Below are 27,770 nucleotides of genomic sequence, written 5' to 3' on the forward strand. Positions count from 1 at the left end.
AAGCACATCGGTAGTTTCACTTATTCTATCACATAGGATTTCCCAAGGTGCAGAAGGAACTGAATAAATGGAAATATATTTAAAGAAAGACAAAGAGATGTATTATAACCAGAACATGTTGAGTCATCTCTCACAAGACAGAAAATTCAAAGTTGGCAAAGGCAAAGAAGGTGTAAATAGAAACTAAAATTAGAAGCCAAAACTGTTTACTAAAAGAAAAGAAAAATCCCCAGGAAATAGTAAGGAAAAAAGACAAAAAATAATGATAATAAAAACAAATGTAATAATTCCTTTGATGAATAATGAAAATTAAAGAGGTCACAGAAGAAATTAAAAGTGGAAAGAAGTTTATTAGTCAAACATAAAAAAGGTTTCTAAAAACTCCAATAAATTACATTCTATAGTACAAAAGTTTTGTACTAAAATAACTAACTATTTTCAAATTAATATTTATCAGTTACAATGCTTTTGGCTGCAAGTAACAGAAACCCTGTCTTTTTATTTTTGAGAGAGAGCTAGTGCTCATGAGTGAGAGAGAGGCGGGGGGGGGGGAGGGAGGGAGAGTGGAGGGAGAGAGAGAGAGAGAGAGAGAGAGAGAGAGAGAGAGAGAATCCCATGCAGGCTACATGCTCAATATGGAGCCAGATGTGGGGCTCAATCCCACAACCCTAGGATCATGACCTGAGCCAAAATTGAGAGTTGTACGCTCAACCAACTGAGGCAGACAGGCACCCTAACAGCAACCATGTCTTAAGATAGTTTAAATGTTAAGGAAATAATTATTACCTCTCATCAGGAGGTCTAGAGTCTCTGTGGATCTCAGGATAGGACTTCATTGGACCTCTGGACTCCCTACTGTGCCAATCATTACTCTTTCCATGGCTAAACTTTATCTTCAAAGGCTTAGGTTCTTTCTATTTCTCCACTCTTCTTTATTCTTGGTTTTATTTTCAGGCTAGTGCACTGCTGGTTATATACAATCTCAAAAAATGGAGAAGAAAATAGAGAATGTCCCTTCCTGTAGTGTAAGATGTAAAGAAACTTACATCTCCCAAAAGACCCCATCAGTTCTCAACTTATTCCTCCTGATGTGGAACCACCAACTTTTGAGCTGGGACAAGGACAGTCAGGGTCCCAGCATTCTCAACAATGACACACACATGGAAGAACCTCCAACTCATGAGCTGGAGGCAGGAGGAAGAAGACCCCCCCCCCCACACACACACACACCTCTCAGCCACGGTCATCAAGAATTTACCCTCATCGGGGCGCCTGGGTGGCTCAGTCGGTTAAGCGGCCGACTTCGGCTCGGGTCATGATCTCGCGGTCCGTGAGTTCGAGCCCCGCATCGGGCTCTGTGCTGACAGCTCGGAGCCTGGAGCCTGTTTCAGATTCTGTGTCTCCCTCTCTCTGACCCTCCCCCGTTCATGCTCTGTCTCTCTCTGTCTCAAAAATAAATAAACGTTAAAAAATTTAAAAAAAAAAAAAAAAAAAAAAGAATTTACCCTCATCAAGCAGCTGGGGTCAGGATAAGAAATGGTAATGTTAAACTCACTTTTAATTCCCTCTCTGTCATTGGTTTCTTATCTATTTTCCCTCACAACATCTCCCAATTAACTTTTCTGTCAGTTGCATTTCTCTTAAAATCCTATATCCCCATCTTCACACCTACATAATAACAACTAACATTACAGTGTGTTCACTCTGTGCTACACACCTAAACATATCATACTATTGTTGTTTAGTATTCACACAACTCTTCAAGATACTTTGTGTTCTTATCTCATTTTACAGATGAGAAAACAGCACAGAGAGGTTAGGTAGCACTCCCAAAGTCACAAAGCTAATAAGAGACTATTAACGTCTAAAATCAATCCACTATACTACCCTTCTCAAAAATAATCCTATAATATTGCAAAGTTGGATTTAGTTCATTAATTACAATGGACAAAAGGACAAATGTAAAACAGAAACATGTTGGAAAACAAGACTTAAAATAATGATACCATTTAACTAATTTGTCTTTTTAATTTTCAATATTTTTTCCATAATGAAAAGTAAGCCTCTTTGATTAGGTTATGATTAGCTTTTTGCCACAGCAGAATACATAGGCCTATCTTAAGTATATAGTTCTTGCCCTTCATTTTTATTTGGGAGCATATTTGCAGAGTAGGGGTGGAAAGAGGTTGTTTGGTCTGAAGGGTTTCAAGCTTCATTTTTTATATTAATAGGTTAGGATGAAATTTATATCCCATTTTATTTTTTATAAGATGATGGTAATATCAAGAGGAGAAAACTTCAGTATATTTTAACAGTGTAAGGTGACTCTTGGGATCAAATCCATGAAACATATCTTAAAAACATATGAGAAACATCTGTATTTTTAGCATAAAATGGGGACTCCTTAAATAATAATATAGAGTGTCATTATTTAAAAACACAGGTGTCTGGGGCTCTCCGGGAAGCTCCAATTTCTCAGAGGCTGCCCGCTTTCCCATCTGTACTCCTTCGGAATCATTAATGCAAACTGGCATCTCCTAGATGTGTCTATTTCAAAAACTGATTCATGGCGACTTGCCTTTGAACTCACACAACTGACAATTTATTTGTTATTTGATGAAGAAAATCAAGACTTTTTTATACTATGTAAGATGTTCTTTTAAACATTCTTCATAGAAGTCTAATACCATATAAAACCACAATCACAAAAATGCCATTCATGTCGTTGATTGTAACTTAATACCCAAAGTCTTAAAATTCTTACTTTTTCCAGAAGCTGAAGTGTAAAAGAGGTGGCCTCTCAGTGCACATTTCTCCAATTATTTCTCTATTCTATTTGCCAATACAATGAAATATATTTTATCAAATGAAGGCCACTGCAATCTCTAACAGTTGGAATATAAACATGAAATCACTTGTTTTTTCAATCACTGGTTTCAATGCTTTGCCAAATCTCTTTTTCCCATCCCATGGTATCATACTTAGTAGATTCCATAATTTTCTAGTCATTTTTGGTTATAAAATTAAGTCCAATATAAAACTTCAAGCTCAAACTCAATCTAAATCTCATCAAACCCAAGCATGAGAATGGACCTGGACTGCTGGGGTAGTGATAGGGTAGGGACTAAAGGGAAATCTATACATCCCTATTCTCTTTTTGTTGCCCTTTTCCTTCAAGGCCTACCTCCTTCACTTGTAGGCATAGGGAGAAGGGAAAGGGAGAGGAGCAAGTGCCTCTTTATTTAACTGCCTGCTATTCTAGCCTTCTCTGTATTGGCTGAGCATTGATGCCCTATGGATAGCAGCCATCCAAATGCTTAACTCTCCTGGGAAGGGTGTACAAGTTCTTGGAAAATCTTAAGAGGTCCTCTTAAACTATAGTTCTCTGATAAAATAGGATAAGCTGCAGGTCAGCCTCATTTTCCAATCCCAACTGCTTTCCCTAGCAATTCATCCACTACCTCTTCCTGTTGGGACCTCCCTCTCTAGCAAGAAGCCCTATAGTGTGAGTGCCTTAGCTCAGGCTGCTATAACAAACACCATAGACTGTGTGGCTTGAACAACAAACATTTATTTCTCACAGTTCTGGAAGCTAGAAGTCTAAGATCAGGGTGCTAGCACCATTGGGTTCTTGGTGAGGGCCCTCTTCCTGTCCATGTCATCACAAGGCCTTTCCTTGGCATGTGCACATACACAGAAATCTTGTGCCTCTGCCTTTTTTTATAAGAGGATGGGGGCATTAATCTCATCATGGGAGCTCTACCCTCATGACTTCATCTAAACCCAATTACCTCAAAGATCAAATATGATCGCTGGGGATTAGGGTTTCAACATAGAAATCTTGGGAGGGACCCAAACATTCAGTCCATATTAGTGAGCAAGCAGGCCTAAGCTTGCTTGCTTTCCTTGTTATACACCTGGTCTCATCTTTACACCAGATAATAAGAATACAGGCTCTTTTCATTCTGCCAACAATCTCTCATTGTGTTTTTCCTTTGTGCAATAGGCCAAGAAATAGACTAGCAAGTTTGCTGGCTAAGCAGACATCCAATCAAGAAACACAATGCCAGCTGGTAAGAACTCCCATTCTTTATGAGCGATTCTCTGGGAGCACTTTTACTCCCATTTTGGCCTTAGAAAAGAAAGCATCTCTATTCTTCCCCAAGGAGGGGAAAGAGTGAAGCCTCTCATATAATAACTATATTCATGATGACTCCTGTCTCCCCAGTCTAATCATTTCACATAAAAAGGAGGGGGGTGGGGATGGCTGATGCAAAAGTGTTAGTTCTGACATTTATTTATTTATTCCCAGCTCTGAAGGGGAGTGTTAATAATTCCTTCTTTGGGGCAGTTCTCTTTAAATTGTTTAAATTTAAGCCTCAGATTTTTCATCCCTGACCTTAGACACTGAACATAGAATTGCCACTGAGTATCCTGTTGCAGAAACAAATTTTCACATTTTTAATGTTACTCCATAGCTTTTGGCTACCATTTTCTGAAGTTTTTTGTTTTTTGTGTTCTTTTTCTCTAAAAGTAGTCAGGAAAATATCATATTGAACCCATGGTTATTTGCATAGAATTAATAGTTGGAATTTTCTAGATTAATATCCAAGAAGGTATATCTTTAAGCTAAAGTTTTAAGCTAAAGTTCTAAAATAATTAGTTTTTAATATTCACTTTGATATGTAATTCCATTAGTTTTCAAAACATAATAATTTGGAAACTCCATTAGTTCACTGATGTCCTCAAATTGCTTTGAGGTAATCACTTAAGCTCATGCTGCATTTTTGTCAGGCAGAGATAGCATCAAGTTTAGGAAATCCTGTATCCTCAACCCATGAACCCACATTGATATACACCTCAATTCTATCTAATCTGCACGGATGAACTGCCAAAACTTGATATTAACATTCTGCCTATTACTTGTAGAACAAACATATTTCAGCATTTTAGGAGTGCATTTCACAAATGGCACAATATAGTTTTTGGCTATTAAATATGATGAGCCCATAATAAATATTGCTTGAAGATACCTACATGTTATAAGGAAGGCATCATTTTCACTGACAAATAACTCATGCTTGGAAAGATAGCAATGCCTTCTGAAATTATCAGTCTGATTTAAACTCCAGGTCAGTCCTTGTGCTTCCATATTCTATTGAAGTACATGCTTAAGCAAAAACTTAATAAAAAGTGGCTCTAAATCAAGAAGTTCTTTCTGAACATAGATCCAACTACATGACATCTTAGGGGAAAAAAAAGGAACACCCAGAATTTTTAAGGACTAACTGTGGGAGCAAGGTAGAACTAGAGAATTATATAAGGATGTCCTCTATGGCCTTTACAGTTCATCATACATAAGGATATATTGACAACAGTTCTCATGGAAAACTATAGGATTACCCTGTACTTCAAATCCCTCCATGGGGTGCACAAATCTTCAAGTTAGATAACCCTTAAGTATTGTTATACAAAGATACTTGAAACAAGTAAGGTCAAGGTTCTGATGCTTTAATAATACCACTCACAATCTTCTGACTTAAAATACATATTCCTTGCTACGTTATATGTTATACTTCCTTTACAGTTTGTCTTTTTTCTCTGCATGCAAATTTGTGTGGAAATATCTTTCTGCACATTTCTGTCTTTTCTTCTGTGGCTGGATATTTTTAAAAATCTACTGTCTACATTCTCAGAAGACAGTCAGAAACTACATAAGAGCCTATTCATCTAGAGATGTCATAAAATTAAGAAACTTTGAATGTTCCCAGATTTTCTTTATTTTCTCCACTTTATTTAGAGGTATAGAAATAAAATAGCTTCTGCATTAGCCAACTTGGAGAAATAAAAATAACTCTGTTTGGGAGCAAGAAATAAGAAGATAATAAATGTATTTCACTTTTCAGTCAGTCCCTAGAGGAGAAGAACCCCCAAAAAATAAGGTTATGACCTTCCTCAGAGAATAGAAGTAGACATGTCTCCAGGAGCCATAGCAAGAAGAAGGGAGATCTCTGAAGAGAGGTTAAATCTCAGAAGTAGTGATTGGGTTAATGGTGTATGCCTAAGATGGTTCTAGAACACACAAAGTAAATCCAAATGGAAACAGGCATAGGTTTTGGTGTCAGACATGTTGTGGGGGTGGGGGGGGGGTCATCTTTGTGATGCCACCATAAAGACTACAAAGGTGACTTTGGAGAAGTCATATATTCTTTCTAAACACTATTTCCTTTCCAGGAAAATGGGCACCTCAAAGGATTTTTTATGAGGATGAAAAAAGATAATCACTTTTTTAACTTTATTTATTCTGAGAGAAAGAGAAAGAGAGCATGCCCACGTGGAGGAGGGGCAAAGAGAGAAGCAAGGGCATAGAGAGAGTCCCAAGTAGGCTCTTCACTGTCAGCATGGAGCCTGAAGCAGGGCTCAAACTCATAAACCATGAGATTATTACCTGAGCCAAAATCAAGTCAGACACTTAACCAACTCAGGCATCCAGGTGCCCCTAAAAAAAGATAATCTGTGAGAGCATCTATCTCAATGTTTAGAACATTAAATGCTCGTGGAATAAAAGACAAACATAAATGTGACACTATTAATTACACTGGAATAATAACATGCTTAAAATACACCTTTTAATGCCCTACCCAGCTCATGGGGCCTGTTTAAATAACGTATTATCTCCTAGAATTAGGATCATTAAAGACTTGAGAAATAAGAATCCCTGTAATTTTATATTTGAAGTTATAACATTTTTATGTCTTTATTTATGTTTATATTCTAAAGAAAAGAAATTGACTAATTATTTGTATTATTTCTTTTCTAATGTGTATATATATATATATATATATATATATATTTTTTTTTTTTTTTTTTTTTTTTTTTGCGAGAGAAAAAAAAAAACAAGCATGAGTGGGAGAGGGGCAGAGAGAAAGAGAGAGAGAGAGCATCCCAAGCATGCTCAACACTGTCAGCTCACAGCCTGATGCAGGGCTCAATTCCATGAACCATAAGATCATGACTGGAGGCAAAATCAAGAGTCAGACACTTAACCAACTGAGCTACCCAGGATGTTTAACCAAGGACGCCACCTCATCATTTGTAATATTTCTAAAAGTACAGTAAATAACAATGGATTTATATATCTACTAGAGATTGCTGAAATTATATCAACTATCACTTTATATCAAAGACTGTCACTGAAGAAATAACATGGTTAATTTGGTGAACAATATGGTTTTACTGTAGAAGTAACCTAGACAGAAATTCTTTGAGATTTAATTTATTCATTAAGGCTAAATATAACATTCTTCAAATTCAGAAGAAACAAAACATAAGGTATTCTCCATAAGATATTTATTTTATTGCATCTTTTTTTCATGAAAAATCTAAGAAAATGCCTAAAAGTACATGGAGAAGGTATTTCTGGAGGAAAGAGTTTTATGCTGTATGTAACCCATAGAAAGCATTTGTCTGTATCTAAATCACAGAAAATCAGAAACTGAAACACAAATAAGATTTTGCTTCTATATATGACAAAACTTATATTGTGATTGAACTAAAATTGGAGTTTATGACATTATGTTCCACTGATTGAGAAAATTATTTTATTTGAATAAAGTTTGGTACTAAATTCTTCACCTAACCTGGTAATTTTATAATGGACTTCCTATTTCCCTATATCCTAAACTTTAGAGTCCACTGAAAATCCACTTTAATTTAATTTAGTTAGTTGCTATTAAGTAACAGCGTATTTTAGAGGTATTTGCCTATTCAAATGATTAAATGTTGAAATTGCCCAGGGACTTTACCATAATCACGATTATAAGATTTAAACTTTTGCACTGAAATCTCCCAAAATATTATATACTATTATTTAGAACTTTAAAGTTTCCCTAAAGTCAACAGAAACCATTTTCATACCAGCATTTTAGGATAATGAGCAACAGGTAATGATACCAAAAGTCTTAGCTTCAAGAGCCAGCAACCCACTCAACATCCTTATCTATTTCATCTCAAGAAACACATAAAATACCAAATGATTTCACTAAAATCTAAAACAGCACAAATCAACAACAACAATAACAACAAAAGAGAAACAGACTCATAAATACAGAAAAAAAAATGGTGGTTGCTAAAGAGAAGGAGATGGGGAAATGGATGAAACAGATGACAGGGATTAAGAGCTATAAGCTTCCAGTTATAAAATAAATCAGAGGGATGAAAAATACAGCAAAGGATATATAGTCAATAATATTGTAATAATTTTGTATGGTGACAGAAGTATGATATGTACAGTGATAACTACACTTACTGGTGAGCATTTCATAATCTATTAATGGTCAAATCACTGTTTTATACTTGAAACTAATAATATTATTTATAATAATATATGTAAACTATACTTCAATTAATAAGAAAAGTGAAAGAAAAGAAAAAGAAAGGGAAGGGAAGGGAAGGAAGAAAGAAAGAAAAAGGAAGAAAAGAAGGAGAAATTTAGTACACAAAACAGAAACAAAACTAATAAATTCCTATCACTGCACATTTTTAACACTCTGGTTGCCAAGGTATATGCCAGGTACTATATAACAAACAACAACAAAAAAAAAATCTCTCAGCAGTCTAGGACCAATACATGATTGGAGGGGGGGGGGGGGTCTTTTTAGTTTTGTTGTTATTGTTTTGTCATGCTAAATCCAATGTGTACATTTCTGGTTGGGTAACTCTTCAGGACATCTTTCCTTCAAGCAGTGTCTTAGGGATCAGAATTCTTTTCATCTTGTGATAAGACCATATTCCAGACCCTTCCTTAGAAAGGGTCTTTCTGCCAGATCCTCTGCATTTAACCAGCTCACAAGCGTAGAGAAAGCATGTGGAAATTTGAAAAGAAAAGAAAGTTCTTTGAACTCACTGCCATTTCTGTGCCTTCCCATGCACAAAAATAAAGACAACGGGCTTACTATTCTTGTTTCTTGATAAAAGGAAGCAGAGAAGTTTGTCAGGCAAAAGAAACATTTCCCTATTTTAACATTTATTTATTTTTGAGAGACAGAGAGAGAGCATGAGCAGGGGCCAGAGAGAGGAGGAGACACAGAATCCAAAGTAGGCTCTAGGCTGTGAGCTGTCAGCACAGAACCTGACACGGGGCTTGAACCCACGAACAGTGAGATCATGACCTGAGCCAAAGTTGGACGCTCAACCAACTGAGCCAGGTGCCCCAGAAACATTTCCCTATTAATAAATTATTTTTTAAAGGGATGTATCAAGTGATTGTTTACACATGGAATAATAGATGGTGGTTTTCCAGAAAATATAAAGAGATTATTTATAATCTTATTTTTATTAGCCTTTATATGAAGTCCAAGGTATATTATTTTTAAAAAAAGAACTTGTGAAGTCATTTCTGCAGAATGGTACACTAATCTGCATGGTGTTCTATAGTAATTAAAATGCCACAGAGTTCAAGTCATTAATATTATTTTATGGATAGTATATACCTACTGGCAAAGTCTCAAATATCAATTTTCCTAGCTAGAATTTTAGTAGGAATGAGATTTTTAAGTGATTTTGATTATTCTAGCATTATTTTCTCCATATAAATTATAAGAAATATTCATTTGGTTTTGATGTTATTTCATGTTATTGCTTTTAAATATATTTTGTTCTTTGATAGCAATAAACAATGACACATATAGACTACTTCCTGTATTTCAGGTAATATTATAAACATTTTTCATGTACTATTAGGTCCTAAGATTGAACCAAGACTGTGTAGTTCAAGAAGCCACATTCTTAATGACTAGCAATGACTCTTAATAATATTCTTGACTTTAAAGAACATATAAAATTTTTCAATAATTTATTTCTACGTATTACCAAATTTTCCAAACCATTTAATCTGCCAGTTTGATTACTTAAGCCAAGAACCCATTTTCACCCACATTGATGGAGGGGGGAAAGTATATATAAAACCCAAAAGCAGGTAATCCAAAACTTAGGTGACTTTAAGTTAATGAGAATCATTTCTATGTTTAAAGTGCAGACCCAGTAAAATTACATTAGAGGTACACTTATTTGCAGGTGACAAAAGCAGTTGTGTGTCAACATGCAAAACGTCTCAAACTGAAATTTAAAAATTGTAAAATTGATTAGCTGGTGTCCAAGAGTATCTGACTGACCAAGATATAGGAGAGTAAGTGTGATTGTAATTCTAATGAAATAAAAACATAAGCACTCACTCGTCCCTAACAAACGTTTTCTCTTTAGTATTAAATTTAGAAGCGTTTTGTAACTCAGAGCTCCTGAATTCTCTAGACCGATGCATGATACACAGAACTGAGATACCATCATGTTGTTTCTTTTTCTAGACTATATATCTGACCCACAGTAGTGCACTTGTGTCTGCAACCACTGATATGAGCAGTCCCAGCCAGGGCTGAATTCAAACTGCATTAATATTTCATCTCATCCCAGTGTCTGAGAGGAGAGTTGGTGCGAAACTAACTTATAAAATGAAATTAAAGTACAAAGAAATATATTGGAGGTTGAATTGTGTCACACACACCCCCGCCCCCCGCCATCCTGCCCATGTTGAAGTCCTAACCCCCAGGAACTCAAGAATGTGACCTTTTTGGAGAAAGGATCTTTACAAAGGTAATTACAGTGAGTAAAGTGTGGGCTTTAACCCAATTAGTTAGTATCCTTATAAAAAGGAGGAATTTGCTCATAGAAGTAGTCATATAGGGAGAATGCCATGTGAACATACTGATGATCATCTACAAGACAGAGAGGAACAGATCCTTCCCTCACGGCCTTCAGAAGGTACTAATCCTGTCGACACCTTGATCTTGGACTTCCAGCCTCTGACCTGTGAGACAATAAATTTCTGCTGTTTAAGTCACCCAGTTTGTGGTACTTTGTCACTGCAACCCTAGCAAACTAATATAAGGGCAAAAAAATACCAATTAAGTTTCCCTCACCAGTAGTGTCAACCTATGTGACACTACTTATGGCCTAATCAAAATGTTTAGGGAGTTCCCCTGTCTCGACTACCCATTTTTACTAAATTCTCCACTTCTCTCACTATCTTCTGGCCTTTGATTTCTATGTCGGTCGTGAATTAGTTGATTCCCTCTGTACACCTCCTTCTTCTAGTTATTTAATTCAATTTTTCAAAAAAGGAGGATTAATTGTCATGAGCTTATCAAATCGGCCCAAGAAGAAGCCCTTTAAACTTATTCTACACCGCAGCATATTCTTTCTAAAGTTTTTCTTTCTCTATTAACTTCTTCAAGTAATAGTACCTAACAGGTAAATGATATTTTGATGAAGTTATTTTGACAAGGTGTTATTTTAAAGTAGCTAAAAATCAAACCATTAAACTTTTACTACCTACTTTTACTTTCAATTAATTTGTGAAACAAATATCACTCTATCTCCTCCCCCAATCCTAGGAGATGGGATTGAAGAGAAGCCAAAGACAGTGAAGTTTGGGGGCATCTGTGTATACAGCCTCTTTGAATGGGCTGAAATTTTGACAGAGCTGCTTTAGCTACTGACAAGCAAACCTCTGTCAGAATCAGAATGCTGCCTCCAAATACACAAGCTGCACCAGACTATGATTCATTTATTCATCATTATACATCTGTGTTCCTCAAATAAAAGTATGCAAATCCCCAACATATGATTTACTGTGCCAAGAGATGCTCAAGAGCAAAGCTAGACATGACATAGCTCCTTCAGGTGTCTATTTTAATCATAGTTGAGAATAAAATAACTGTACCTATTATTGTCTTTATATTAAGACAAAAATGAATATGGCATGAAATAAAATGAAAATTACATAAACTTTTCAATTAAAACATGACATGAAGAAAAGCCTGCACCTCATTACTCCTCTCTTACTCCCTACCATCCATGTTTCTTCTTTTTTGTCTTTAGTGGTCCTTCAACAGAAATGTTTAAAAAGCACTGCCTTAAACAATTACATACCTCTCCAACACACACATGCATCTTCTTTCACATGTTTTCCACCTACTTAGCACTTAATCATTCGTATGTATAAGTGTGTGTGTGTGATCTGCAATGATTTTTCCTAAATTATTTACTCTTATACATTTGCATATATTTGAGAGTTTCAAGTTTATCCCACTGAAAGATTAAAAGAAAAGAAATGAAAATACAACCTAAGAATGGGAGAAGATATTTGCAAATAACATATCTGATAAAGAGTTAGTGTCCAAAATATATAAAGAAAACTTATAAAACTCAACACCCAAAAATGAATAATCTAATTAAAACATGGGCAGAGGACATGAATAGACATTTTTCCAAAGAAGACATACAGATAACAGACACTTTAAAAGATGTACAACATCACTGATCATTAGAGAAATACAAATCAAAACTACAATGAGATACCACCTCACCCCTGTCAGAAATACAACAATACAAGAAACAACATGTGTAGGCAAGGATGTGGAGAAAGGGGGATCCTCCTAAACTGTTGGGAATGCAAAATGGTGCAACCACTCTGGAAAACAGTATGGGGGTTCCTCAGAAAGTTAAAAATAAAACTACCCTACGATCCAGCAATGGCACTAAAAGGTTTTTACCCCAAAGAATACAAAAACCTTAATTCAAATGGATACATGCACCCCAATGTTTATAGCAGCATTATCTACAATAGCCAAACTATGGAAAGAGCCAAACCTCCATCAACTGATGAATGGAAAAAGAAAATGTGATATAGATAGATAAGATAGATAGATAGACATGAATATATATATATATATATATATATATATATATATATACACACACACATATATATGTTAATATTACTTAGCCATAAAAAAGAATGAAATCTTGCAATCTGCACAACATGGATGGACCTGGAAAGTATTATGCTAAGCAAATAAAGTCAATCAAAGAGAGACAAATACCATGTGATTTCATTCATAGGTGGAATTTAAAAAACAAAACAAATGAACAGAAAAGGAAAAAAGAGAGATAGAGCGGGACAAAGCAAGAAACAGACCCTTAACTATAAAGAAGAAACTGTTACCAAAATATATAAAAAAACTTATAAACTCAACACCCAAAAATTAACAATCCCATTAAAACATGGGCAGAAGACATGAATAGATATTTTTCTAATAGTTAACAGAAGAGAGGTGAGTGGGGAGATGGGTAAATTAGTTGATGGGGATTAGGGAGTGCACTTGCTGTGATGAGCACTGGATTTTCTTTTCTTTTTTTTTTGATATAAAGAATAGAATTTATTGATTCATCACTTACATGTAATACCCAGTGCCCATCCCAACAAGTGCACTCCTTAATATGCATCACCCATTTAGCTCATCCCCCCACTCACCTCCCCTCCATCAACCTCAGTTTGTTCTCTGGAGTTAAGAGTCTCTTATAGTTTATCTCCCCCTTTATTTTTATCTCATTTTTCCTTCCCTTCACCTATGTTCATTTATTGGAGCACTGGATTTTCTACGAAAGTGTTGAATCACTATACTGTACATTTGAAACTATTATTACACTGTGTGTTAACTAACTGGAATTTAAATAAGAACTTAAAAAAAAAGCAATTAGAGCAAGTCAAAATTTACAAAGCATCATTAAGCTTAAAAAGCAGGTTGCAAGGGCCACCTGGCTGGCTCAGTCAGTGAAGTATGCAACTCTAGATCTCGAAGTTGTGAGTTTGAGCCCCATGCTGGATATAGAGATTACTTTAAAATAAAACCTTTAGGCAGAGGAGTTAAGATGGTGGAGTAGTAGGGGAACCCTATACTTTCCTCATCCCTCAAACACATCCAGAAAAATATCAAATCATTGTGAACAGCCAAAAATCAATATGAGGACTGAGAGAACAAACTGCACATCCAGAGGGAGACAAATGGCCAGATGGTGGAAAGTAGGAGCTTCAGAGTTGATTGGAAGAAGAACTGCAGATGCTGTGGAGAGGAAGAGCCCTGATCACAGAAAGAGGAGAAAGAGAGGAGAGGGAAAGAGTGAAAGCAGTGCACAGGGGATTGCACAAGAAAAACTCTTCCCCAAAAACGTTAGGCAAAGGAGAGGGGCTGACTATCCCAAGTTTTTATAAGCAGTAAAGCTCAAATTGTAGCTTTAGAAGTCTACACCATTGCTGGGGTTGTGTCTGGTGGGCTTAGTGGTGATGGGGCTGGGGTTGTGTCTGGTGGGCTTAGTGTGATGAAGGAGGGCAGACCCCAGGAATGGACAGTGTGCTCTTAGGATCTCCTGGGTCACATGGGGAGAAACAGTTCACCTTCTTGGAGTGTATTTGGGAGAGGTGGCACTGTCTCTCAGGGGACAAAAGAGAAGGGGATGTCACTGAGTGGTCCTTTTAATTAGCATAAAAGCAGAGGCACCTAGTGAAAGGAGCTAACCTAGAAGCCAGCTTTACACTCCACTTTACTGCATACTCAGCCCCACACAGTCATGCAACTACTTTTCTGGGATAAACTGGCACTCTCCACAGTGTAGTGAGACCCTCCCCCAGAGAATTAGCTTGGGTCTAAGCCCTGCCTGGTCCCTAAAATTTGTAACTTTGAAACCCAGTCACACACCTGAAATAAAATACAAGAGTACTGTACCACCAGACAGCTGGATGGCTCAGACACAGAAAGGATGAAGGCAAGGTTCTGACAGAAGCCTGGGACAGAGAGGGGAGATTGTTCACTCTTCTGTGAGGGCTTCCTGAATGGTGGCGGGTGCAAACTCCCCTCTCAGGGGATGAGACAGTGGGATGACACCATTTCCCCCTTGCCCATCAGCATAGACTTCAGTGATCAACAAAGCACCCCCAGTGGAGGCGGGAGTGGCTTGCCCCAAGCCCTATCACTGCACCCTGCAGGTGCATCTTTACAAGGGCAAGTCTGCCTGAGAACCAGTGCAGCAGGCTTCTCCCACAGAAGATGAGCACAAACCCCCAACATGTACCAAGTCTACTGATCATAAAGTGCTGGTCCAGGGAAAATAGAATCTAGCCTTTTCTAAAAAGCAGACCAAAACACACCTAGTTAGAATGCACCACACACTAGAACAGGTCCAAACACTCCAGGCAAGGAGAAGCTCTACAGAGGACTGATCTGAGGGAAAGAGCAGCCAAAACACAGTAGCTGGGTGAACACAGCATACACCATAAAATCTTCTTGAAGTGCCAGGCCCTGGACAGTGTATGACCTCTTCTTAACATGGCCATTACTCTCGGGAGCAGGAAACATAACAGGCTCTCCTAAATACACAGAAGGCAGAGACCTGGACAAAATACTAAGACAGGGGAATCCATACAAACAAAAGAGAACTGGAAGATGTTGCAGCCAGGAATCTAATCAGAATAGATATAAGTAATAACTCTGAACCAGAATTTAAAACAACAATCATAAGGAAATGATCTGGGCTTGAGAAAATCATAGAAGACACTAAAGAATCCCTTTCTGTGGAGGTAAGAGACCTAAAAACTAGTTAGTCCTAAACAAAAAAAAAAAAAAATGCTATTAACTGAGATCCAAAACTGACTAGTTGCAATGACAATGACGATGAACAAAGCAGACGAACAAATCAGAGATACAGAAGATAAAATTATGGAAAATAATGAAGCTGAAAAGAAGAGGGAAAGAAAAGTATTAGATAATGAGTGTAGACTGAGGGAACTCAGGGACTCCATAAAGCATAACAACATTTATGTCAACAGAGTCCCAGTAGAAGAGAGGGGGAAAGGGGCAGAGGTTTATTTAAGCAAATTATAGCTAAAAACTTCCCTAATCTGGGGAAGAAAACAGTCATCCACAATCAGGAAGTACAGAGAATTCCCATCAAATTCAACAAAAGCCAGCCAATACTAAGACATATCATAGTACAAATTGCAAAATAAAGAGCAAAGGAAAGAATCCTGAAAGTAGCAAGGGAAAATAAATCCTTAACCTACAAGGGAGGATAAATCAGGTCAGCAGCAGATCTCTCTACAAAAACCTGGCAGGCCAGAAGGCAAGTAGCATGATATATTGAACATGATGAAGAGAAAAAATATGCAGCCAAGAATATTTTATCCAACAAGCTGTGTCATTCAGAACAGAAGGAGAGGTAAAGACTTTCCCAGATAAAAACTAAAGGAGTTTGTGACCACTAAACCAGCCCTACAAGAAATATTAAAAGGAACCCTTTAAATGGGAAAGACCAAAACCAACAAAGACTGGAAAGGAACACAGAAAATCTCTCAGAAACAGCAACTCTACAGGTAATACAATGACATTAAATTCTTATCTACCAATAATTACTCTGATTATACATGGACTAAATTCTCGCATCGAAAGATACAGGATATCAGAATTGATTAAAAAAAATGAGACTCATTTTAGACCTAAAGACACCTCCATATTGAAAGTGAGGGGATGGAGAATGATCTATCATGCTAAGGGACATCAAAAGAAAGCCATGGCTATATCAGACAAACTAGATTTTAAACCAAAGACTGTAACAAGAGATTAAAAAGGGTATTATATCATAAGTAAGGGGTCTATCCAACAAGAAGATCTAACAATTGTAAATATTTATGCCCCCAATTTGAAATAACTCAAATAGATAAATCAATTAATAACAAACATAAAGAAACTCATTGATAATAATACAATAATAGCAGGGGGCTTTCACACCCCACTTACAGCAATGGATAGATCATCTAAGCGGAAAATCAACAAGAAAATGACTTTGAATGACACACTGAACCAAATGGACTTAACAGACACGTTTAGAATATTCATCCTAAAGCAACAGAATACACATTTTTTCGAGGGCACATGGAACATTCTCCAGAATAGATCACACACTGGGTCATAAATCAGACCTCAACAAGTACAAAAAGATTGAGATCATACCATGCATAATTTCAGACCACAATACTATGAAACTTGAAGTCAGCCACAAGAAAAAATTTGGAAACCCGCAAATACATGGAGGTTAAAGAACATTCTACTAAATAATGAATGGGTTAACCAGGAAATTAAAGAAGAAAATTTAAAATATAGGGAAGAAAATAAAAATGACAACATGACAGTCCAAAACCTCTGAGATACAGCAAAGGTGGTCATAAGAGGGAAGTATATAGCAATACATGTCTACCTGATAAGGAAGAAAAGTTTCAAATACACAACCTAACCTTACACCTAAAGGAGCTAGAAAAGTAATAGCAAATAAAGCCTAAAGCCTGTAGAAGAAGGGAAATAATAAAGATTAGAGCAGAAATAAACAATATAGAAACAGACAAATAACAAAAAACAAACAAACAAAAAAACAGTAGAACAGATCAACAAAATTAAGAGCTGGTTCTTTGAAAGAATTAATAAAGTTGATAAACCCCTAGCCAGACTTATCAAAAAGAAAAGAGAAGACCCAAATAAATAAAAGCATAAATGAAAGAGGAGAGATCGTAACTAACACCACAGAAACACCAACAATTATAAGAGAATATTATGAAACATTATATGCCAACAAACTGAGCAATCTGGAAGAAAGGGACAAATTCCTAGAAATTCACAAACTACCAAAACTGAAACAGGAAGAAGTAGAAAATTTGAACAGATCCATAAACACGAAATTGAATCAAAAATCCCCCAACAAAAAAATGACCAGAGCCATATGTCTTTCCAGGGTAATTCTACCAGACATTTAAAGAAGAGTTAAAACCTATCTTCTCAAATTGTTCCAAAAAACAGAAATGGAAGGAAAACTTCCAAACTCATTCTACAAGGCCAGCATTACCTTGATTCTAAAACCAGACAAAGACCCCACTAAAAAGTAGAATTACAGGCCAATACCCCTAATGAACATGGATGCAAAAATTCTCAACAAGATACTAGCAAGTCTAATCTAACAATACTTTAAAGAATTATTCACTATCAAGTGGGATTTATTCCTGGGTTACAGGATGGTTCAATATTTGCAAATCAATCAGTGTGACATACAGTAACATAAGAAAGGATAAGAACCTCTCAGTAGGTGCAGAAAAAGAATCTGACAAAATACAGCACCCATTCTTGACAAAAAACCCCAACAAAGTAGGGCTAGAGGGAACATACATCAACAGCCACATATGAAAGACTCACAACTATTATCATCCTCAATGGGGAAAAACTTAAAGCTTTTCCTCTATAGTCATGAGTAAGACTGGATGTCCACTCTCACCATTGTTATTTAACACAGTACTGGAAATACTAGCCTCAACAATCAGACAACAAAAAGAAATAAAAGGCATCCAAACTGGCAAGGAAGAAGTCAAATTTTCACTCTTGGCAGTTGGCATGATACTCTATATAGAATACTCTAAAGAATTTACCAAAATATTGCCAGAACAAAGTCATAGGATGTAAAATCAACATACAGAAATCTGTTGCAATTCTATACACCAATAATGAAATAGCAGAAAAAAAAAATCAAGGAATCTATCCTATTTACAATTGCACCAAAAACAGTAAGATACCTAGGAATAAACCAAACCATAGATGTAAAAGATCTGTACTCTGAAAATTATAGAGCACTTAGAAAAGAAGTTGAAAAGGACACAGAAATGGAAAAATATCCCATGCTCATGGATTGGAAGAACACTGTTAAAATGTCTATACTACCCAAAGCAATCTACACATTTAATGTACTCCCTATCAAGATACCATCAGCATTTCACAGAGCTAGAAAAAACAATCCTAAAATTTGTATGGAACCACAAAAGACCCTGAATAGCCAAAGCAATCCTGAAAAAGAAAACCAAAGTTGGAGGCATTACAATTCTGGACTCCAAGCTATATTACAAAGCTGTAGTCATCAAGATAGTATAGTACTGGCACAAAGCAGACACATAGATCAATGGAACATACTAGAAAACCAAGCAATGGACCCACAACTATATGGTCAACTAATCTTCAACAAAGCAGGAAAGAATATCCAATGGAAAAGACAATCTCTTCAACAAATGTTGAGAAAACTGGACAGTAACATATAGATTGAAACTGGACCACTTCCTTACACCACACACAAAAATCAGTTCAGAATAGATGAAACACCTATATGTGATATAGGAAACCATCAAAATCCTAGAGAAGCACAGGCAGCAAACTCTTTGTCCTTGGCCTAGCAAGTTCTTACTAGACATATCTCTGGAGGCAAGGGAAATAAAAGCAAAAATGAATTATTGGGACTTCATGAAGATAAAAAGCTTCTTCTGTACAGCAAAGGCAACAATCAACAAAAGTAAAGGCAGTCTTTGGAATGGGAGAAAATATTTGTAAATGACATATCTGACAAAGGGTTAGTATCCAAAATCTATACAAAATTTATCAAACTCAACACCCAAAAAACAAAAAACCCAGTTAAGAAATGGGCAAAAGACATGAACAGACATTTTTCCAAAGAAGACATTAAGATGGCTAACAGACAAATGAAAAGATGCTCAACACCATTCATCATCAGGGAAATACAAATGAAAACCACAATGAGATACCACCCACACCTGTCAGAATTACTAAAATTAACAACACCAGAAACAACAGGTGTTGGTGAGGATGTGGAGAAATGGGAACCCTCTTATACTGTTGGTGGGAATGCAAACTGGTGCAGCCACTGTGGAAAACAGTATGCAGTTTCCTCAAAAAGTTAAAAATAGATTTACCCCACGACCCAGTAATGGCAGTACCAGCACATTTTTTAATATGTAAAAAAATCGAAGAGATACTTCATAAAGAAAAACATAGAGATGGCCAATTAACACACAAAAAGTTCCTCAACATCATTAGTAATCAGAGAAATGCAAAAAAACAAAAACAAAAACATAATGTACTAATGTTTCAATCTCGCTTGAGAGGTTAAAACAAAAAGACTAATAATACTAAAGATGACAAGGATATGGAACTCCATTCATTGCTGGTAAGATTGTAAAATTGTATAATCAACTGTTTGGCAATTTCTTATAAAATCTTATGATGCAGGAATCCCATTCCTAGGTATTTACCTAAGGGACATTAAAACATACATTATAAAATGACTTTTACATCCCTATTTATAATAGCCAAAATTGGGAACAGTGCAAATGTTTATCATCAAAAGAACTGACAGTGGTATATACTTATACAATGGAATACTACTGAGCAGTTTAAAGGAATGAACAACTTAAACACACAATTTGGATGAATCTTAAAAACATGCTGAACCAAAGAAGCCAAACCCAAGAAAGTATATACTCTATGATTCAACTGTTATAAAGTCCAAGAACATGCAAAACCAATCCCTGCTGTTTCTAATGTGTGGAGGACAGGGGTGGTGGAAGAATGACTAGAAGGGTCACATGGGAACTTTCTAGGTTATGGAAATGTTCTACATAATGATTTGGGTGGTGACTGCACAGTTTTGTACAATAATCAAAACCTTTTGAACCTCTGCTTTAAAAACTAAAAAAAAATAGAAAAAATCTGTAAACAATAAATTGAGAAATTATTCAGACTCAAAGAATTTATGAGCAAAGGATTGGGTATTCTTTTTTCTGGCCCACTTTTTGGTCCATTCTTAACATTGATAGCTATGTTCATCAGATATGCATTTCTGTCTATATTTCTCCAAATTCAAGCACTAATATTTAAACTAGATTAAATGACCCCAGTGCATTCAGACACACCACACTTAGAAATACCCTTTTCTGACAGAATTATGAAGTGCTTTTTGACATGTTTTTTTAATTAAAAGAAAACGTATGTCTTCAATTACCAGTACTATAAGCTTTCAAAATTGTGGGAGTAATCCAAACTACTTCCTTCAAAGACAACTGAATTAAACATACTCACAGAGGAAGCATAGATTAGGATCATTATTTGTATTTCTTTTAAGAGACCAGAAGAACAGAAGGGGTTACAATCTTGTCATTTTATGCAAGTCTTCTGTTCTAATATATCAAAAACTTGATAAACCAAGGTCATGAAGGACAGCTGAATAGGAATCAAAGTAAACAGTGTACCTTGTGGCCAACAGAGCCTGCCAATATGAGATTAGAACTCTCCATCCTAGCAAGAAAACGTTTTGGAAAGTTCCTTACAACATTTTATGACTCACAGATATTCCCAGAGGTTCCTGTTTCCATCCTGCAGTAGACAGTGTTTGAAGACGTGCAGTTCTCATCAACTGTTGTTCTTAGGCAACTTGGCTGAAAGGTCTGTTTAAAAAACATTTGTTGGAAAGATGATATGTTTGGATGTTTTAATTTTTTTAACCAAAATTCCAGATTTTAAATCTAGTTTAACTCTTAATTCAACATTGACTTAAAGAATAGCCTAAGAAGAATTACTATGTTACATAATATGTATTACGAACTCAGCAATTTTCCCACTTGAAAACTCCCAAACCAGGGGGTACATATTGTTGGCACAGTCCCCCTTGCATATCTTTCCAAACTGCCTCCAGATCCCTGGCTCTGTATTCAATAGTTCTGGCTCTGATCTTGGCCACCCAGTTCAGTACCTCACCTTGGCTTCTGCTTTGACCAACACTGCCAAAACACCTCCCAGCCCACCAGGACTTGATTCCTGGCTATTCTCCACTTTTGTCTAATCCCAGTTCTCTCTTTCCACTCTAAATATTGAATATCATTCCTGGGGTACATTTTCTCCTCATATTCATCTAGCCCTATTCCACTCTACTTGCAGACAGAACTCCAAGGCCTATTCTCCACTCCTAGACAGTTCCCCTACTCCTTCCTTTTCTACTCCCTAAAGTCCTGAATAATAAACCACCTGGTTCTTAACAGTTCCCATCATCTACATATGATGCTATTTGTTTTCCTGAAAATAACTATAAAGATACAGACATGAGAGAAAATATAATATTATAAAATATTTTGGCATCTTCCCAATAAAAGTTATTTAATAGAAATGTAAATGGAAGAACTGATCTCTTTTGACTCCTTAAATGACTCATTACTACTCTATTCCCTAGCCCAGCGCTCCATCTCTCTTATACTCCTGTCATTTCCCTCACACACGCTTTCTTTGACACATTCCTCTCCCAGATTCCACACCCAACCCCGTCTTGATTCTGTAATGGCTCAGACTCTCCACAGATGCAGTAAACTGGGTCCAGCCCAGACGCATGTTTAGTTTGACTTACACAGCATTTAATTTTTTTTCAGTTAGTTGGCAATATTTAAAAATTGGAAGAATAAGCCTAAAAGTAGAGATTTCCAAAAAAAATGAAAATGGAATATTGAAGAGATATTTGCACTCCCAAGTTCATTGCACCATTATTTACAATAGCCAAGATAAGGAAACAACCTAGGTGTCCATCAACAGATGAGTGGATAAAGATGTGAGATATAGATAGATATAGATGATATAGATATAGAGATAGAAACAAAGATACATCTGCACACACACACACACACACACACACACACACACCATGGGATATTATTCAGCCATGAGAAAGAAGTAAATCCTGCCATTTGTGACGACACAGATGGACCTTGGGGACATTATGCTAAGTGGAATAAGCCAGACAGAGAAAGACGAATACTGCATCACTTATATGTAAAATCCAGGGGTGGGGGATGCAAATTCATAGAAACAGAGACTAGAAAATTTGTTGCCAGATAAAAAATAGTGATTAAAGTTGATAACACTTGTACAATTGAAATTTGCAAATAGATTTGAACTTAAAAGTTCTCACCAAAAAAAGAAAAAAAGATAAATGCATGAAGCAATGGTATGTTAATTAACTAGATGGGGAGGGGATCTTTTCACAACATATATGTATATCAAATCACCCAATGTACACTTTAAATATCTAACAATTGTCCATGCCAATCTTATCCCAATAAAGTTGAAAATTTTTAAAATTAGGTGTTGTTTGTTCAAGTTCAAGGGTCAGAAAACTATAGTTTCAAATTTGTGCTCATACATAAAGTTTTATTACAACATGAGCATTTTTCATTTGTTTATGTCTTATTTATGGCTACTTCTGTGCTACAACAGCAGAGTTGAGTAATGGGACCGAGACCATGTGGCCAATAATATTTCAAATACCAAAGCCAAAAATATTTAGTCTGCCCCTTTACAGAAACCATTTGCAAACCTCTGTTCAAGATGGTTCTCACCACTGGATGCTCCACCCACAGAAATTCTAATATTATTAGTCTGCAGTGGGTGCCGGTGACTGATACCCAGAGATTCTGACGTCATTGTTCTGCAGTAGGTACTGACACTGGTATTTTCAAACTCCCAGACAATTCTGATTTGCATACAGGTTTGTGAACCCCTTGTTTAGTTAATCTAGATGCCTTCAACAGTCTATTACTCTTGTCTCTTTCTCTGGGAGTACATATTTCCTCTGTTTAAATAGAAAAAGACTATCTTCTATCCACCTTCACAAGTGTTCTGAACAATCCAAAACAGCCCTTTGTATCATCAGAAATACATCTTGTAGATAATAGCTTAGTGCTTTTTAAAATACATAATATTATCCTCAGTTTGAAGGTGGAGAAATTGAAACTCAAAAATGTGAAGAGCCTTTCCTAATTTCTTTTCTTTTAATTATTTTTAGTAATCTCACCCAACATGGGGCTCAAACTCACAAAGCTGAGATCAAGAGTCACATACTCCTTGGACTGAATGAGCCAGGTATCCCGTAGTTTAGTGTTTTTTAAAAACAGATTTGGGCTACAGCACAGACCTATCAAATAAAAGCCTCCAAGAGGCAATAATTTTTAAAGCTCCCCAGATGATTCTGATAAGTAACTAGACTTGAGAGCAACTACTCAGTTTTGAAGAGGTCATTCGTATAGCTACATTCATTGGAAGCTTAACTAGGGTTAGAATGTCCATAATAGCCTTCATTCTTCAGGGTGTCTCTGTGACGTCTGATCATTCAGATGTCTAACTTGAATATCTTTAAAGCATGGCAGTTAGGATGCAAAAGGTAAAGACAAGAAAGCTGCAAGCCCCTTGGGGCCTGCACTAAGAAATCTCAGAATGTTACTTCTGCCAAACTCTGTTGGCTAAAGCAAGTCAAAAGTCCAGTGCACATTCAAGAAGAGGGGAAAGAGCCTCCCTCTCTTTATGTGAGAAGCAGCATACATGTACAGGAAGATGAGATATTGATGGCATTCATCTTTGGAGACTACCAAAAGAAACTAGTAAGGGAGAAAAGCAAAGCAATGGTAACAGTCAAGCATTAGGACTGTGGTCTGAGTAAAAGAAAAGTATAAACAAGAAAAGAAGTATGAACAATGGAGTATCAGGCAGGAATGTTTCTCAAAGAAATATTTTAACTAAGGGAGCTGTTTTAAATAAGGCATTTAAACTGAGATATTTGAAGTGAGGTTGTTGGGCTTTCAAAAAAATTTAACTATATGAAGAAAGTGAACAAGAAGTGAAGCATTCCAAATAGGGGTAAGATTTGAAATACAGAGATATGGAACATGATAAGAACAAAAGCTGCAAGTGCTTTGGTATGGATGGAACAAAGCTATTTGTGGATGGAGTGGCTTTCCAGCAAACAGATGTACAGTGGAGATTATGAAAGAGGTCTAGGTTAGAGACACGGATTTGGGAATCTTCAGATTCCCAGAAATGATGGTAGAAGGTCAGAAAGTTAGACAAAATAGGGTCATGTCGGGGAGAAAATATAATGAGAAGGGCACAAGACCAAGAACAGAGATCTGGAGGTCACTGATATCTGAGATCCTACATAGGAGATGTGAGAACTAGCAATAGGAAACGGAGAACAACTTAGTAGAGAAATATCTAGGAAGAAAGGGAGAGTTTTCAGGAAGGAGAGTGGTCAACAACGTCAATTGCAACAGAAAGTGGGTCAAGACAAAAGCAGGAAAGTGTTTATTGGATTGGGGGATATGTAGGTCATTGGCGAATTCAAAGACTGTTTCAACAGAAAAGGAGCAGAACCTACATTGTAGGGGGTTTAATAGAAAAGAATTGAGGAGGGGTGCCTGGGTGGCTCAGTTGGTTAAGCGGCCGACTTCGGTTCAGGTCATGATCTTGCGGTCCGTGAGTTCGAGCCCCGCATCGGGCTCTGTGCTGACAGCTCAGAGCCTGGAGCCTGTTTCAGATTCTGCGTCTCCCTCTCTCTGACCCTCCCCTGTTCATGCTCTGTCTCTCCCTGTCTCAAAAATAAACAAAACGTTTAAAAAAAATTTTAAAAAAGAAAAGAATTGAGGAAGTAGAATAAGTTAATGTAGCCCAATTTATGCAAACACTGCTGTGAACAGAAAGAGGGGATGTTGACAGATCTAAAACAGTCAAAATGATACTAATACCCTGACACATGTACATTAGTACATATTAATAAGTGTACATTAATACATATTAATAATAGCACATATTAATTAAGTAGTACATATTCACTGTGAATGAATGAATAAACATGTAGTATAAAGAAGCAATTGACTTTCATAGAAAGCAACAACTTCTTTAATTATCTCTTCCAAATTAAAGTTCTCAGCATGGCACATTAATGTAACTATGATTAGTCCAAAGAAACCCTGGATTATTACATTATTTATGTTCATTGCTTACCAAATGCTAACAAATCCTGGCACTGGATATATGTGAAATCATGAGCAACTAAAGGCAGCTTGAGGCAAAAGAAAGAAAACTAGATTGAGTTCTGCTTTAGGTTTCTAACAACTCACTTGTATGACCTTAAGGAAGCCCCTTCATCTCTCCAAGGCCTTGGTTTGCTTTCTGTAAAATGAAGTATAAATTAGATCACGGATAGAAAACAGGCATCAAGTGATTTTAGTAATTGTAAAACCTAACTAGAACCCCATAGGCAAAAATTTTGAGATGAGAAATTACTATCAATGTTCACATCAGTTTTTGGTTTGATCCTATCAAGAGGTATATACACATTTCACAAAACATATTCCATATCAAGTAGTCAAAATCATCACATACATATCTCATGCTGAAGACTCAAATCAGGGAAGCATTTTTTAAATATAAATCAGAAACACCATGCAGTGGGATGGTTAGTTGGCTCAGTCAGTTAAGCAACCAGCTCAAGTCATGATCTCACAGTTCGTGAGACCAAGCCCAGTGTTAGTCTCTGCACTAACAGCATGAAGCCAGCCTGGCATTCTCTCTCTCTCCCTCTCTCTCTGCCCCTTCCCACTTGCACGCTCACTCTCACTCTCAAAATAAATAAATAAATTTAAAGTCAGGGGCACTGGGTGGCTACAGTCAGTTAAGCATCCAACTTCAGCTCAGGTCAGGATTTCACGGTTTATGAGTTGAAACCCCACATCAGGCTCTACACTGACATCTCAGAGCCTGGAGCCTGCTTCCAATTCTGTATCTCTCTCTGTCTCTCTCTCTCTCTCTCTCTGTCTCTCTCTCTCTGCCCTTCCCCTGCTTGTTTCTGTTTTTTGTTTCTCTCTCTCTCTCTCTCTTATAAATAAATAAATAAGTAAATAAATAGTAAAAAAAAAAAGAAACAATGCAATGAATTTGCTACTTGCTTTTTTCCTACTTTTCACATTAAATATAATTTGAAATATATATGACTAGAGAGAGAGAAGAGAGAGAGATTTTACAAGTTAAGAAAATAGAAACCCACACTTAACAGAGGGAATTTATTGGAGGGAATTGGTTCTGCAGGTGTTAAGATGGCTGCATATGCAAAAATAGGACACTCAATAAACAGCCACAATGCCTGAGGTTAAAGTACCAAAGGGAAAAGATGGAGAAAACCAGAACCTAGAAGCTACAAGATCAAGGTCCCAGAGTGGATGCTTTAAAAAAGGGACTTGGGCTGGCTGCTGCTGGAACTTCTAAGGGAACACAATAAGACTTGTTCTGGAAGTGCCAAAAGCATCTGGAGGCTGGAGTCACTTCCATAGCTGGGGCCACCAGCAGGATCTTAGGAGAACTGCCATTTTGGAATTGAGGCCAAGAAGAATGGTAGAAATTTTAAAACCGTAAAAGTCTATACCCTCTCTCATTATATAGAAAGCCCAATCCCCAGTACCTTCCAGACCCACTCTAAAACCTCCAAGAATCTGGCAAGAAAATCTGAGGAATGAAATTTGCAGGGTCCTAGTACCACAGAATAGAGTCAAAAAGGAGGACCTGAAACTGAGAGACAATAGGTAGACAACTGGCACAAATTATTTACTCAGAAAAGTGAAAGTTGACTGCATCATAGTTAATAGCAAAAAAATTAATGTTGAAGAAAGTACCTTAGAAAATGTAAGAATTACGGAAATTTATACATGAACTCAGGAAATCTATACATGAATAAATAAACATGTCCTAGCAGAAAAAAAAGAAAGCTGTTCCACGCTTAGGAAATGACACACAGAAAGACAATTTGAGCCTCGAGGAAAAGATCCCTATTTTAAAAAGGCAAATGACATTAGAATGAGAATCATAATCATAATATTAAAAGTTCTATGTAGTTAAATTGGGCCCCAGGGGTAAGAAATTGGCCCTCACATTAGTGCTACAGACCATCGTGAAATGTCCCACAAGACACTGCTGCCTAACACCTAGGATGCTGGGGCTCATAGGCTCAGAGCAAACACTGCTCAAGAAGTGCCCTAAAGTTAAGATGGACCAACAGTGACATCTGCTGCCATGGGCTTATTTTTAAAAGGGCCAATTTCAACATTTTAAAATTAAGTCTCCTGCCAAACCATTGGACTTCTGCTGCGATGAGTCAGCACTTCTGGAACTCCTGTTTGTCCTCTGTGCTATTAGAAG

General features: G+C 36.7%; 1 protein-coding gene across 8 annotated transcripts in view; it reads right to left on the reverse strand.

The window, feature by feature from the left end:
- Positions 1-27,770, reverse strand: part of COL5A2 (collagen type V alpha 2 chain) — a 387,158-nt gene that overhangs the window by 262,828 nt on the left and 96,560 nt on the right. For all 8 annotated transcript variants that reach the window (XM_042949421.1, XM_042949419.1, XM_042949417.1 and 5 more), the window contains 2 exons: positions 25,700-25,751; positions 21,112-21,211 (listed from right to left, as the gene is read on the reverse strand). The gene's annotated coding sequence lies outside the window, so the exon portion shown is untranslated. The remainder of the gene's footprint in view (positions 1-21,111; positions 21,212-25,699; positions 25,752-27,770) is intronic.

The sequence above is a fragment of the Panthera leo genome, chromosome C1, assembly GCF_018350215.1.
Source record: "Panthera leo isolate Ple1 chromosome C1, P.leo_Ple1_pat1.1, whole genome shotgun sequence".
NCBI classification, from domain to species: domain Eukaryota; kingdom Metazoa; phylum Chordata; class Mammalia; order Carnivora; family Felidae; genus Panthera; species Panthera leo.